We start from the raw sequence: 13772 nt of genomic DNA, 5'->3' as shown, positions 1-13772 counted from the left end.
CCATTTCAGTGAATGTAAAAGGGGATGTGACTTGGAAATCTGTTTCACCTGCCAGTCTCTCTCCTGGGACAGTATTCTCAGGCCAGGCCCCAGAATCAAACCCCTGGCCTGCTACGGGGAATTTCTGTACCGCAAACACGGGTGAGAAGATACCATAGCCAGGGGCACAGCTATGGCTCCGCATGGTTCCCTCTGCTTAATTCTGTGATGGCACTTAGAGCATTGGCTTCCGATGGTTCACAGACACCCATCTTCTCGCTGTCTCTTCACATGGTAGAAAGCAGTGACAGAGCTCTCTGGGGATCAGAGTGACTCCAAGAGGGCATTGGAAACAGGCAGCAGGTTAGCCCTCTCTTAAGAAAAAGTTTGCTATGTGGAGCAGAGAAATGGCATACTGGCTGGAAGAGGTCGTAGGGTCAAGAGAGAGTTTCTTAACCTATAGGAGATACTACAATGTGTTGATATGTTGAAATAAATTATCCAGCAGAGGGAGGAGGAAAAGTACGAATTACTACAGAAAGCCCTCATATAGGCAAAGGAATTGTATCTGATGTACAAGTAGAGGGGCTGGTTTTGGATGGGAACAGTGACAGTTCATCCATAGAGTAGGAGAGAAGGCACAGCATAGGGGACAGATGCAGACAAGAGGGTGACTGGCAGGAGCATGTGGAAGCTGTCTTCTAATTGTGTTCTTGCAGAGGAATGGGCAATGGAGCTTGAGGTGGGAGAGTGACTAGATAGGGAAAGGAGGGTGAGTTGAAGTTAGTGCTCATGGACATGAATGTGAACCGTGTATGTTCAGCTGCATGGGTGCAGGCATGGAAGGTTCCATTGTAAATGGGCATGTTATTTCACCAGGGATACAGTGAAGAAAGGGCCAGGAAGTTGAGAGAAGTGTTTGTAATCATAGAATGTGGAATCTAAGATGGGAAAGGAGGACAGGGCCTGAGGAGCACTGGAAACATAGTGAGAGCAGTGAGTTACAGGTCCCAGTGGGGCTCCATCAGAGTTGGCGCTAGTCCATGGAGTGTCTTCAGTGAACTAGATAAATACGTCCCTACAGGTGATACTACTGGGAGGTGAAGCCATGCTCCAGGGTACACAGTGTCACTCCTGGAGCTTAGTCTGGCTTTCAGGGCTCACTTAAGCTCTTCGCCAATGACTTTGGTGCAGTACGTGGCAGCCCAGGGTCAAAGGGTCGCAGGGGAGGACAGACTATAAGACAGCACGTGTGATCTTGGAGTGGAAGGATGAGAGTGGGATTGAGAAGGGGCTTAGTCATTGGTAGTGGGGAGGTTATAAGATCTGAGTGTCTGTGGTAGGGTAGAGGACAAGGTATCTGAGAGGAGGATGCCAAGGACCTGAAAAGTCAGGATGTCGGAAAGGTCATCTTCACGAATGTTGAAATCCCCCAAAATAATAACTGGAGAGTGTGGGAGACAGTGAAATAGGCTGGGGCTCTGAGGCCATTGGGAGATCTGTGGGCTGATGGTGTGTGCTTCGAAGCAGGCATTTTAGATAGCAAGGTGGAACAGCGGTCCCCAGGCAACACTGAGGATCAGGGAAGACCCCCTAACTCAGCTTCAGACCCAGTGTCATGAGGGATGGAGGAGAGGAGACTTAAGGGCTGCAGAAGAAGCTGTGTCCTGGGCAAAACACCAGCATTTGGTTGGAGCAAGAGGGCAGAGAGAGCATTCAGGGAGAAGCAGAAGATGAAGGTCACTTTACTTATGATGGACTGTGAGGTCCAGATGGCTTGGGGAAGTGGGGTAGTTGGAGACAAGTTAAAATGGTAGCTTCCTTGAACTGATTGGAGGTGAGAGTTAGGGGATAAAGGATGATCTGGGACTCTGGGCATCTTGGGGTGCTCGACATACACAGAAATAAAAGGCATGATGGAATAAGCCCCACTGGTCTACAAGGCAGAGCGTGGTCACGGTGGGTGTCGGGGTGGAAGTGTTTTCCCGGAGCACACAGAACTCTGGGGGGCCCTTACTCCTGCTGATGGAGGTAAGGAGGCCAGGGGAGAGACTGCATTACCCTGGGTCTGTCTCTGATTTCCTCGGCAGAGAAGTAAATGCCTTTCAGTTAGTCCAGTTATGGAGTTTCCTCAACTGCAGGTGTCCCTATCTTAGTGACAGGTGTTACTCTCTCAGACTGAACGGAACAAGTCAGGGATGCCCCAGAAGGCCCGGCCTCCACTGACTAAGATTCCTGAATCCCTATCCGGGCGGCTGCTCCCGACTCAGAATCCAACTGGAAGGGCCAGCCCAACAGGTCCTCGAGGGCCCTCATCCTCGCTGCCTCTAATGCACTGGCCCAGGCTATTGTGTAAACTGTCGGAGCCATCTTCAGCTCATTCTAAACCGGAAGAACTAGATGTGTATCGGGAGAAACCAAAACACTGTTTGATTAATCGCCACCTTGGGAGCTGGAGAGTGATGGCCGGGCCTGAAATGCGGTCGTTATCTAAATGGAGTGCCGGCCTGTTTCTGGGATCCTGAACAAATGGACTCCCCTCTATTTATAAACAACCCTGAGGGATGAGCTGCTCGGTTTACGTTGGGAAGGGGCCATCATTCATTTTTATCCATCATACCTGCTTTTAGTGATATTACATACACACCCTCTGGGGCTAGAATCTCAACAACCCAAGAGGTTTATGTGCTTTTAACACCAATTTTGAGGGTCTCTGTGTACATTTCATCATGCAGGGGTACCGGTGGGCCTGAAACGCAGTGTGTGAGCTGACTTCTTTTTCAGAGCTTCGTGCAGGGTTTATGATGAAGATGAAGCTGGGAAAACTACTGTTGGCCCCAAGGGCACATTTGTGAGTGGCAGGTGAGAACGCATGAGCCACTTGGACAACCAGGATTCCAGGGGCAGGAAAGGGGGCCAGGAGAACAGATAAGGGAGACCGCCAGTGACGACGTGTAGGTAAGCCTAGTGCGGCCCAGGCCCACAGCAGGGGTTTGGCACTCAGCATTTGTTCACTGGATAGAAGGGGAGAGAGAGGAGAACTGGAAAGAACACAATTCTTCCACTTTGTGAATACAAATAATTAATGTTATATTAGCACTTTCACTCTTTCAAGATGTCCTTGGGTATTCATTCTTATATTTAAAATGGCCCAAATGGAAGCGCAAGGAATATTATTTTTCCCACTTGACGGGGAGAAATCTGAAGCCCAGGGCAGTGAGCTGGTTCACTCAAAGTCACTCCTGTGTTGACTGTGAGGTCAGGGCAGAGTCCCTGTTTGCAGGTTTCCTGCTTAGCTCATCCAGCTCAGTCACTAGCAGGTCCCCGTTGTATGCGGGCTCTACCAGAAGTGCTGGAGTCTCGTCATGGGGCAGGGACAGTTTCACGAAATAGTCAGAGACCAAGCAGAGGTGCTGTCTCAGTAGCAGCTGTAGGGGAAAAGGAGAGGGGCAGTCAGGGCATCCCGAGGCTGGGAGCCGACGTCCTCACCACAGTTCTGTCCCGTAGGCAAAACCTGAGCTGCACACATCACTCTACCTTTCTACCAGCCATGCCACAAACATGAAAAGAAACCAGTGAAATTAATTGTAATTGTACATTTAACATAACATTCAAAATAGTATCAATGTGAATTCAACATGTAATCAAGATATATATATTTATGAATGAGACATTTTAAAGTCTTTTATTGTGCATTAAAGTTTAGAGGTGTGTATTTTTATTTTATCTTTTAACAGCTTTATTGAGGAACAATTGATATACAAAAAAACTGCACATATTTCATGTTTACAATTGATGTTTGGATATATACATATGCTTGTGAAACCATCCCCACCTGTGCATATTTTAAGTATTTATTCACATCCAAAGTTTTCAACAGAAATATTCAATCTATATTTGGATTTCTTAAAATGTCCAGTTGAAAATTATTAGATTCACATATGCCGATTGTTCCCAACAGACTTAAAAAGCTTTCCAATAACTTAAGTATCAGTTTTTAAGTTTAAATGAACCAAAAATGAATATATTTAAAACACAGCTTTTTAGTCATAACCACATTTCAAGAGCTCAGGAGCTACACGTGGCTGTGGCTACCATATTGGAGAGCTTAGCCATCATGTAACCATGGCAGAAGCTAGGGTTTCTCTCGAGTCTGGGGCTCTGGGAAGTGGACCAGGCCTTCTCTTTCCCATCAGGCACCTGCCTGGCATTTTCTTTTCACTTGTTATTTGTCTCAGTGTGACTGCTTGCAGAAAGGACCAGGCCTCTGTCTATGACTCACCATCAATGCATGGGTGGATGACATCAGAGGGGGTAGGCATGGATTTGGCATTCCACATTTTGTCTCCTCTGACAAAGAATTCATGGAAGCTGGCGTGATGTTGTCATAGCAACCCAGTGCCCTCTCAGGCCTACAGAGGGCAATGATCCTTCCCTGTGGCTATCAACATACTCCCCATATAAGCACCACACAGTCCCCACACACCACATACATACACACACATACCACACCCCATAACATACACCATACACCACACACACACATAATCTACACGTAGACACACAGATACACAAAATCTGCTCTTTCAAGGTCTGTGACATTGAGTGAGGAGCAGGAGCTGTTCTTTCTACATTGTTGACCCTCAAAAATTAATTTTTGAGTGGTAGGACAAGCACTGAACAAGGAGTGAGGAGGCCTATGATCTGTTCCTGGTTCTGCTGCCATTGACCCACATGTAAACTTGACCAGTCCAATTAACTTCAGTTTTCTATGAAATGAGAGGTTAGGTCCTTCCAAACTCTGATATTGTCCAGGGTTCGGTAAGTTACTGCCTATGGGTCAAATCTGGCCACGCCCACTCGCTTACGTGCTTTCTGTGGCTGCTTTCACTTGCAACCACAGAACTGAAGACTTGGTCCAAAAACCCTGTGACCCACAGAGAAGCAAATGTTTACTTTGAGGCATTTTATGGAAAACATTTGCTGAACGTGTTCTCATCTATGGATCCAGCTCATTTTACTTCTCTCTACACATTGATTTCGTCCCTTATTCACTCAACCCATATTCATTGGTCACCACTCTTGTGCAAGTATTATGAAAATTGCTGAACTATAAGAGTGATCAATATAGACAAGGTCATTGCCCTCAGGACTGTTAACATTCTTGCTCAGAGCAAGTTGGCTGATCTCCAATGTGGTAGAGATGGCTGTTGTCCCCAATAGCCATCTCCAGCTCTCCCATACCGGGATAATTAATATATGTGTCACCTTGGCTGGACCATGGGGTGCCTAGATATTTTGATGAAACATTATCTTGGGTGTTTCTGTGAAAGTTCTTCTGGATGTGATTAACATTTAGATGAGTGGACCTTGAGTAAAGCAGATTGTCTTGCATAATTGGAGGCCTCATGCAATCAGTTAAAGGCCTGAATAGAACAAAAAGACTGGAAACAAGAAAGAATTTCTAGGCTTCTGGTCTTCAAACTGAAGCTTCAGCATTGGCTCTCCAGCCTGCCAACCCACCCTGCAGGTTTTGGACTTGCCTGCCTCCATTATATGTATATATGAATCAGATGGGTTCTGTTTTTCTGGAGAATCTTGACTAACATACATAATGATAGAAATTTTAGCTGGTGAGTGGCCACCTGGAATAAAGAGTACATTTCCCAGCCTCTCTTGTAGCTAGGGGTGGCCATGGGACCAGTGGGTTGTAAGCAGAAGCTAATCTGGTAGATTCTAAGGAGCTTCCTTAGGAGATAGCCAGTGAGTGCCCTTGGCTCCCCTTTTTCCTCTTCCTGTTCCTGCAGCCTGTAACAGAAATCCGGCAGAGGGACTTCTATTCCAGACACAGAAGGAAAACTGACCTGTGAAGTGGAGGTCTCCACAAATGGGGAGAACTCGGGGTGAACCTGGCTTCCTGAGGGTTTTGTGGAGCGAAGCCACTGTGTTGTTCTGAACTTTTACTTGAGAGACAAATGAACTTGTTTGTCTAACAATCCACTGTTTTGGGGATGTCTGTTGTCACCAGCCACACCTAATCCTACATGACATCCTCACCCTTTCCCGTGTCCCTCTGCTGTGCCTGAGAACAGTATCTAGGCTCTTGCACTAGGCCCTGCTTTACGCCCTGCCCCTGCCAAAAAGGTCAAGGCCAGTGGGTCAGTAGTATTCCTCTTAAGACAGAGAAGCAGCCAGTTAGCATTGGGACAGATGCCAAAAGTTGTGTAACAACTTGCCACACATACAGGCACTGGTATTTGTTACAGGCCCTATGCAAGGTGGAGTAACAGAAACTATGAGTGTGCTGGGGGTGGGGTGGGAATAGAACGGACATCAGGCAGAGCAAGGACTGCTCGGAGAGAGGGCTGGTCTCCCGGGCTCCCTTGGTCCCCCTGGGATTTGCAGCTCCGATCCATTTCCAGCTCTAGTGCACATGTGCCCCTGCAGCGACCTTCTACAAGTGCAGGGACCTTGGGCACATATTGTTCAGTTGTCTGTCCTTTGCCTATTCCCACTTTGGTGCCCAGTCCCCGTGGGACCAGGCAATCCATGAATGCATACAGCTGGAATGGCAAACACTGGCTCTTCACCCAAGGACGTTTCACTCCAGTCATCCCACGAATGGCAGAGACAAGAGGAGAAAGGGTCACTTTCTAGAAGGGCAGGTGTAAACTTTGAAAGAACAACCTAACATCTTGTGCTTGGAGTCGGCTCTTCCACTGAAGGTAACTCTAAAAGGTAACCTTAACCTTGAAAGGTAAGGATCCTACTTTGAACACCCAGTTTCCCCTGTCTCCCTTTGGCTGAAAAGAATCAAACTTTGTGGGTTGCTGAGAGCTGAACAAGGCGAAGCCTCTTCAGACTTCTCTCTGACAACTCCCTGCCGCCAGAGGCTCTGTCAGGGCTATGAGACCCATAAGTGTGGGTCTGTGTGTGGAAACTAGTTCTGGGTCTTTCCCTGAAACCCAACCCCCAGCCCTGTAGCATGAGCTCATTCTACCCCAACTGGGAGAATGAGAAAATGGTCTGTGAATTTCTCTTCCACTCTGTCAAAATAAGAACAGAAAAAAAATACACCTCTGCAAAAGTGTTTTCTTTCAGCTTTTATTTGCACACATTCTGTATAATTATGGTCAGCAAGAGGGCATTTTCCATAGCCACACTGGCAGTATTTTCCACACAAAGGTTTGTGCTGGCGGGCAGCCTGCCCTTGAGCTGTTTACTTGTGTGGTAGATAGAAAATCATCTAACCTATGGCCAGTTAGACCCCAGAAAAATGTTCTCATTTGGACTTCTCCTGTAACAAAACATATTATTTTAATTTCCCCTCCAACCCTTGTCCCTCTTCCCCAGGTAAAGTGATTCAATATGGTGGAACCACCTTTACACAACCAACGCTTCGGTACACCTTCCATCTAAATACTAGTGTTCACATTTTCACATGCTTCTTCCAAGCTTTCAAGATCGTAGAAATTTCTTATCCAGCTTTATTCTTCATGACCTCGTCTCATTCCTTCTCCATCCAGTGAAGCCTTTTACTTCACTGACCCCCTCACACAGTAAGCATATCTCCTGCAGGCCATTTCTGACACTCTCCCTCCCAATCCTGAATGCCTGCCTCCTTCCTTCAGCTTATTGGTTTCCTGCCCACTGCTCAGCACCTAGTTCTGGCCACCTTCTACTGAAGTCACCCTGATTCCTTCTTCCTTCCATGTATAGGCGGGTCACTACCTACCCATTTTGTAATGATGAGTCATCTGGACAAGCTGATCAAATGTAGAGCCAAGCGTAACTCAAGTAATTCACTTACCAACTATTTAATGAGCACCTATGTACTATATGCTTGTCTCTGTGGAGAACATCCCATGTCAGAAAAAGGGTGAGGATTCGCGGGTGAATTAAACCTGTTTCTGTCCTTGAGAAATTTGCAGAGACCTTGGAGAAGAAAAAACTACACTCATGAACAAACAATTTCAGAGCTGGGGCCCAAAGTATGATGGTTCTTCAAGGCCACATGAGGTAGACAAGAGGGGAGGAGGAGTCAACGTTATCCACTAGTGAGGGGCAGGAGTTGGGAGGCAGTTCCAGCTGACAGCAGAGTTAACTTTCTACTGTTCATTGGATGGATAGATGGATGGATGGATGGATGGATGGATGGATGGATGGAAGGATGGATGGATGGATGGATGGAAGGATGGATGGATGTGAGTATAGATGAACCAACAGGTATTTGATCCAAAAGGCATCCATCCATTTAAGAAACATTTATTGAAAGCTTACTATGTGCCAGTTATAAAGCATACTTAGATAAGATAGCCTTCAATCAGATTTCAGTCTAATCTGGTGGGGAAGTATGGTCATAAACCAAGCAATAGCAACTTTAGGAGTTTAAAGAGAATTCACGAGAGCTACCATTTTAAGCACCTATAACACAGTAGGTGTTTTTCAAACATTGTTGTTACAGTTCCTACTCCATGGTGCTTCTGCAAACTCACAGGGGCACTGCGAGTTACCTTAAATTTTGAGGGAAGCATAATGATACTCAACATCTGCTAAACACTGTGCAAGCCACTAGCTCAAGGTAGTTCACAGTTTTAACATACGATCACCCTACATTCCTTCTGATGATGTCATATCTGTGAAGCTGGGTCTTTGGTAGCAGCTGCAATGAATAAACAAGAACCATATGAAAATCAACATGGAACAGGAGTGAAGGCAGCAGGGTCCAATCAGACTGCAAGGTTTGAGGAGTTGTCCAGTGCCCAAGAGGTACATACATCTTATTAATAAGTAATGGTCGTTAACTTAAGAATGAAATAAAATTATTACTTTTTCTTTCAATGTATATGTACTATTTTGTCAGGACATAAATACTTAAGTTGTTTGGTCCCGACTTCATAATAAATGGAACTCCTAGATGTTTCTCAAGGCCTAGAGACACTGAAAAAAATGACTGAAGTACTAACGACACCATAAATAGAGAATATTTGAGAACCTCTGTGCTATTGCCAATCCTCCCAAGTTACTACTTCACCAAAGATCACACAAAGTAGCAGGATTTAAACCCAGATCTATTCTAGTGGTCTCTAAATTACATTGCTTTTGCTTAAAATAATGATGGGCTCATTGGGAGATGGACAAGAGGGCGGCCTGGTGGGGCAGAATTTGGGGAAGGGCGGTGGGACCGACAGATCGTGGAGCCAAGGGGACTTGAGCAGAGCCTCAGGCGCACCGCATAGTCACTCTGCCCTGCCAGCCTCCATGGGACCCTGGTCCAGGGGGAGGAAGACCAACCCCTAGGAGGTACACAGCAACAAACCCTCTGGTTTTCTGTGCCGTCACAAGAGGAGGACGGGGTAGGGTGTGGAACCACAGGGCAGTGTGAGAAACGGAGGCTGAGTCTGTGCACATTTGGGGGGGGATCAAATAACTGGTTTTGCAGCCTACCGATTTTTGAAAACGGTCGTGGCTGCTATCATGGTGATATCCCCAAATGACCAGATTGCTGTCATTTCAGGTGGGCAGAGTCCTGCCAGGATTGTGAGGAAAGTGGAAGCAACTTCCCCTGAGAGGGAAGCCCTCTGGAATTGGGCAAAATTTAGGTCAACACCATTTGAACTTTGACCTCCTGCTCTTTTGTCCCCAGGCAGACATTTCCTTGACCTCCAGAAATTCCTCTGCCTTGATGGAAGGCTCCTCCTCCTCCCCCCAGAGGCCTCCAAAGTGGGTGGAAACAGACTCAGGGCAAGACCCCAGGGAAGTGTGAAGGGCCTTGGGAGTGTGGAGAGTGGTCGAGGCTGCTCTGCAAAGATCTTCAAAGGCAAAGCCCAAGCCGCTGAGCACTCCAGGAGGGCAGGCTCCAAAGAGGAGTGCTGGAGGGAGGGCCTGCGCCACTGCCTCAGGGAATGGACAGAGAGACCCCCTACTGTGGCAGTGAGCCTGCTTGTAGGAGCCTGGGGAAGCCTAATTCAATTACCCTTATCAGAATGCCTCTGAACTTAACAAAGCAGATAATCAGTTCCAGAGACAGATACTGTGTGGGGGGCCAAAATTATTTTGCTTCTCAAAATTGAGACTGAAACTGGAGATGTTTGGGTAATGGAAAACATAATCCCTCTCTGGGTCCAGCCCCCCAACCCCCACCCCCACCCAGCACCCACACCTGACACACCCCTACCATTTGAGCCCCGGAGATTGGGATTCAACATCCACACCCATCTTCTCTTAACACTCCTGGCCATGAACTTGACCTCTTTCTCCCACCCTCTTTGATTCATAGTCAAGAGGAAGCTGTGTAGCTGGAAACAGGAGGAGAAAGGGATTAACATCTATTGAGTCCACTATAGGTCAGGTTCGTTATATACATTATCTAATTTAAACCACCCAACATGCCTTTTGGAAAAAAATTAGGACTACCACATTCCAGAAGGCAGTGGAGCTTTGGAAAAGTTAAATCACTGCCTGGGGACCCATCCTTATAAGCAGAACAGGTTGAATTCAAACACAGGGATCAGACTTTGCAACTCACTATGCCGCATGGTCTCTCTGCTCAACCTCAGAAAGCAAATAAAAACTCATGTATTCGGGGATTTGTAGCAACTTTTCACGATACAGTTGTCTCACTGATGGGTAAAGAAACAGACTCAGAGAGGCTAAATAACTTTCCTGGGGCCACTGAGTCTCTCAGTTGGGGATTTGAGGCCAATGAGACTGGAATCCAAGTCAGGGCTCTCAGTACTGTCTCAAAACTGCAATCCAAATAGTTTTCCCATATCCCTAAGTGTCTTCTCATCTTCTCCACTGGACATAGGCAGGAGTGGGCCCACCACCATGGGCTGAACTCTGGTTGCTGGGTAACCAGGATTACTGCTGAACATTCGGACGCTGCCCACCACCAAAGGAGAGCTCTCAGCGCCCATGTACTTAGACTAACAAGATATACAAAGTTAGCCCTGGAAAGAATCTCTCATGTCCGTGGGTTACATGCATCCCTTATTTATTTATTTATACTTACTGTTTTTATTAAGTGACATTTGCCAAGTACAGAATATTATCTATGTAAACTGTAAGGCTTAGTCATCATAAAACCTGTGAGCCCACCATTGCACCTCACGGTAGACTGGTACTTGCTCTTTTCCCATTCTTTTCTCCTGCCTCCCCCAGAAATAACCACCATCTTGAGTTTTGTGCTTATTGTTCCTTTGATTATTTTTATAGTTTTACAAAGTATGCTTGCATGGTAGATTGCATTATTTATTGTTCCAAGGTCTTAAATACCCTTGGACATAGGACTTTGCAGTTCTTCCCATTAGAGGTGGTATAAATTTCCCTGCCCAGTGATGCTGGATTGGCTGTGGCCGGTGGAATGCTGTAGGCATTGGTGGATGCCAATTCTGAGCCCAGGTCTTCAAAGGCGTGATGCGTTTCCACACGTGATGTGTTTCCACTTTCTCCTCTATAGCCCCAACTCTGCCATGAGAAGAGCATGCTCCAGGTCCCACCGGCTGATTCAGAGGATGACACTTGCATGGAGCTGACCTGGACCCAGTCTGAACTTGGAATCAAACCCAGTGCAGCCTAGACCAGATCAGCCAACTCCCAGCCAGTCCACAGACAGCTGAGCAAGAAGACATGAGGTTAGTGAGCCACTGAATGTTAGAGCAGTTTTTATGCAGCATTACTGTGGCAACAGCTCATAATAGAATACATAGTGTACCTCTAAATAGAACTTTTTTGAGTTTTGACAAATGATCATTAATACTGCGTGTCACGGTCTACTACTCACTTTCCTTTCCCACCCTACATTATATGTCTGAGTTTCATTCAGTGGAATATAATAGAGCAAATGAACTACAGCCGTGGGCCCCTCAGCTTAGAGATGAGGAAAGGTGAAAGATCCACAGAGCTCATGAATGGCTGAATTGTCATGGGATCCCAAGTCTCATTCCTTCAGCAAATATTTATTGAACATAAGCAGAGCCCTTTTCTCAGCGCTGGGACTATAAGGTGAACTGCACACGTAAGATTCCTGCCTCAAGGGCCTTATGGTATAGGAGCCACTTCATGGAAAGAGGGCAATGAACATCTGTGCCTCCTGTCACATCACTGCCAGCGTTTCCTATCGCCTCTGCCCTGCCAGCTCCTTCCCCTCATTCCATTCACCAACTACTGCCCCTGGAGGCAGATTGTCTAATTAAGGCAGCATGTGAGGAGGGCAGGCAGAAACCATGGAGTGGATAACTCTCCTTGGGAGAACCACTGGCAGACTGAGTTCCAGGGGAAAAGGCCAAAGTAATTGGGAAACTCGGACCCAAGGATTGATCGCTTTGGGAGGCAGGTTTCCACTGCCACAGGTGGCGTGTGTCTGCAGGAAACAGGCAGTTGTCTGGCCAGAGCGGGCCCTATAGTGAGGGCAGCGGCCCCCGAGGACTTGGCTGCTGGTGTGACCACACTCATCAGCAGAACGTGCTTGGGAGACAGAGAAAGCATGAGTAATGCTCCTCACCCCTGAGGACCTTGCAGCCAAATGAGAGGAAACAGGACCCCTTCCCCAAAATGCAAGGCCTCAAACCCCTACCAAAAACACCACACATCATAGGTAGAAGCAGAGCTGAGCAGATACACCTGGAGGGACGTGGACGTGCAGATGCCCAGCCGTGGCTGGAATGACCAGGACAGGCTGCCTGCCCATAGACAGGTGTCTTTTGTTTCCCCACAGCCCGTAGATGGGTCCCAGGAGACTTGCCTTTTATTCCAGACTGTGGAAAAGCACAGTGAGAATCACTTCACAATAAAACTAGACCGAACACAACTGCATACTCCCTCAATGATTCAGAAAGCATTCCAGGGTGTTGCAGGGCCTCGGGGACATCATTAGGAAAATCAGTTACCATACAGGATTGGAAGAAACTGCATCCTGATGATATGAGGTTTCGTGGTGATTGGGTCCTGGATAAGAAAGTTATTTTCAGTAATGAAGGCTTAGCAATTCCTGTCAGATAGGGGAATGGCAAAACCAAGGAGAGCGCTTGGCTGCTCCTGGCTTCAGTGCCCAGTGCAGACGAGGGAGCAGCCACAGCTGTGGGGTGATCAGTCTGTGAGCTGAGGGTTGTGTGGATGGGTGAGGTCAGGAAGGTCTAAGGTCAGAGTGGAATGGCTCTTGCTTGGAGGTGTTTTACATGTCTCTCTCCCTTTTGAAAATTTAAAAGTTCATTTGAATTTTCAAATTCAAATGAATTTTGAATTTGCGCCCATTTGAAAATTCCCATTGCTGTGTTTTGTTGTTGTTTTTACTCCAGAAGTAATGTTTTCAAAGACAGGGACCCTGTGGTTCTGTGGGAAGGACTTCCTCAGGGAAGGAAAGCAAGGAGTGGCCTGCAGTGATGGGGGTGAGCAGCCAACGCCCCCCCCCCCGCCCACACACACACACACAGTGACCCAGACCTCACGCACTGTGCGTGGCCACCAAGTCTGAGAGCGGCAAAGTGGACTGGAAAGAGCCAGGAGTCCGGAGGTCCAGTCTGCCACTTCCTGAAGGTGCAGTTTTGCAGTGCAAGACTCCTTACCACCTTGGGCCTTGTTTGTCCCAACTATAATAGGGGCTGAGAGGACAGTGGCTTCTGATTACAGACAGTTTCCACCTTCCAGAGCCTATGGTAAAACCAAACACTTCATAGAGAGATAGCAAGAAGGAAGGGGAAAAATGACCACATTTATTTGAAGCATAGTTGAGACAGTACCAAGTGACTCTTAGCCTATGTGGTCTATTTTCTTTCTTTCTTGTATACATTGCT

This window comes from Sturnira hondurensis, unplaced genomic scaffold (assembly GCF_014824575.4).
Source record: "Sturnira hondurensis isolate 20B ecotype Veracruz unplaced genomic scaffold, ASM1482457v3 Scaffold0016663, whole genome shotgun sequence".
Taxonomy (NCBI): Eukaryota; Metazoa; Chordata; class Mammalia; order Chiroptera; family Phyllostomidae; genus Sturnira; species Sturnira hondurensis.
The sequence above is the reverse complement of the archived record's forward strand: the minus strand, read 5'-3'. Positions refer to the sequence as shown.